Below are 2,561 nucleotides of genomic sequence, written 5' to 3' on the forward strand. Positions count from 1 at the left end.
CGTTGAATAAATGAATGCATTTTATCAGTAACAGTTTTCCTCACGTTTACCAGTTAACACAGGTGGACACAGAACTTCCATTCTTTAGTCATTCCAGGCAGGTCTGAGTTTTATTTATTTTATTTATTTATTTATTTATTTATTTATTTTATTATTTATTTTATTTTATTTATTTATTTATTCAAACTTTTAGTACAGTTTTTTGAGTTTTGTGTGACTTGAATTTTTAATCTTTCTGTAAAATATGTAATAACTTAAATGCACATATTCTATGTGAATCTTTTCTTTAGATACCAGATTTGATATAAATGTTGTAACATAGGTGTGTTGATAGTGGATCCTGGATGGAACTGGCTTCTTACTGAGAAGAATATAATTCTGCATGAGGACTTTATCCATGCCTGTGTCATGCCCGTGTGCATACCCAATTAAACAATGGAAATAAAAGAAAAAATAAAACACAATTTCTCTTCTGAGAGTTTTAATAAAGAAAGACTAAAGCACGAGTAGCTAGTCATTTTGTTTTTTGATATATCTCTTGAATTTTCTAATTCTTTACCTATAAGAATGAATCTTTGGACCAAAGTCTCTTCAACTTCTTCTAACCACAATGACTACTTTATCCCAAGGATATTCATTGTTCTACTGTTTTAGAGATAAAAGGTTTTAGACTCTGCACTCAGTGGTATCATGTGGCATTTGTCATTACATTGTGCTTTATTTATTTTACTTGACATTATGTCCTCCAGGTTCATTCATTTTTTTTCTTTTTTCTTTCTTTTTTTATACAAATCAGCCTATTTATTGCAGGCTAGGCAAGTCTCAGACAGTGGAGCTTCTATTAGTCTTTCAGTTCCTTCAGTCTTCTGAAGGCAGACTTCACTGTGACTGCAGAAGTAGTGTTGTAGGTCTAGGCCCTGCTGGCCACTCTTTTCATGCTGGAGTCACAGTGCCAGATGCCAATGGCTTGTCTCTTCATCTTGGTCTTGTCAAAGAATGAACAAATACTTGGCGTGCTGGCAGATTTCAGTTTTCTTCGCCATTTTCTGGAGGGAGGCAACATAGTGGGTTCCATATGTCCTGACAATCCTGACCTTCTTAGTGCATTTAGCCATGTGATCGGAACCGAAGCCCAAGCCCAAAAAGGTCATTAATTTTCCTAGTAACAAGATTTATTTTGAGACATGATATAGCCACCTGTGATCACAGATGAACTGGATTCACCTGAAAGGGGGGCTGGAAATGAAAAAGGGGGGACAGAGAGGTGAGAAAAGCATGAAGTCAAGACAAAGTTTTCTGATTGAAGCTCAAAGTTTAATATTCAGCTCTTCTAATTTAAAGAGAAAGCCCCACCAAGCCCATTCTTGTTTCAGCAAGAGATGGGTAGGGAAACCCATCCTTTGTCACAGCAGAGCTGCCTCAAGGCAAGCTCAGTGGGCAGTCTATTCTTCTAAGTTCTTGTAGCAAGTTGTATGTGCAGCCAAGGTGGGTAATTCCATGTAGGTCCTATTATTTGGTCTATTGTGGTAAACAAGGTCTTTCAGGCCTGCTCAAGGCTGGGGATAGGGCACAATTCCCCCTTATTAGTTTTTTAAAGATGAGCAGTGCCAGCAGCTGGACGGGGCACAAGATTTCATCACATCTAGGGTAAAGAGGTGACCATGCTTGCCTTAGGTTGGTGACTATATTGCTCCTTATTACCCATCATGGAGAATATACATAGCATTATTGATATATGCCTCTGTCTTAGGTCTATAGGAGCTGAAGAACACTCTTACCCATCTTTGACTATCAGCCATCTATGGCATACTCTTTCCCATACAGACCAAAGCCACATTCAGACCCAAGGACCTGTGAGCATTCTCTCAATGGATTTCTTCATAGTGATGGATAATTGCCATGGTGAATAGCTGAGCTTGCTGAAAGTGATCATGTGTGAAGGCAACCAATCTGTTTAAAATACAAGGTTCAAAGGTGAAAAGCAACAAGATTATAATTAATGGTCCAAATAGTATAGAAAACAGAGTTGTAAGCAGGAATGTCCCAGGTATCTAATCCAGCTGCTAATTGGCAGGAATAAAACACAAAATCTGGCCACAAGGTATATAGGGTATGGCTTTAAGTATTGATAAAAAACCGTATACTCTCCAGTAAGAGTGGAGACTATACCCTGGGTTAAATCAGCTGGCTCATAGAGATTTTGAGCCACCTTCATCATTAGAATCATAATCATTAGGTTCAAGATCTGTATCTTCTTGATGGACCAATCTTTCAGGCACCCACTGGGCTCCATTTTTTTCTTTTTGTTAAAAAACACATAGAACCATGGTTCCAAATTAAAACAGGGTTGGGATCATTCCATGTATTAGTTAGGGGTTCTCTCCATTTGACCTTGGCAAATGAGCTGGAAGTGACTTGATGCCAGTGGTGATCCTCTAAGATTGGTATTTAGCATCAGTTTGTAAAAAATTTAAAACAAATAAAACAAAAGTAAGATGTGCTTTTGGTGACCTTGGAGGGTATAATTCTCCCTCTTTAGCTTTTAAAAGCCAATTTTTCAG

The 2,561-nt window shown here is 37.7% G+C and overlaps 1 pseudogene; it reads right to left on the reverse strand.

Moving 5' to 3' along the window:
• Positions 1-841: 841 nt before the first annotated feature.
• On the reverse strand, positions 842-1,115 carry LOC114627103 (annotated as a pseudogene).
• Positions 1,116-2,561: the final 1,446 nt, after the last annotated feature.

The sequence above is a fragment of the Grammomys surdaster genome, unplaced genomic scaffold (assembly GCF_004785775.1).
Source record: "Grammomys surdaster isolate TR1022 unplaced genomic scaffold, NIH_TR_1.0 242, whole genome shotgun sequence".
NCBI lineage: Eukaryota > Metazoa > Chordata > Mammalia > Rodentia > Muridae > Grammomys > Grammomys surdaster.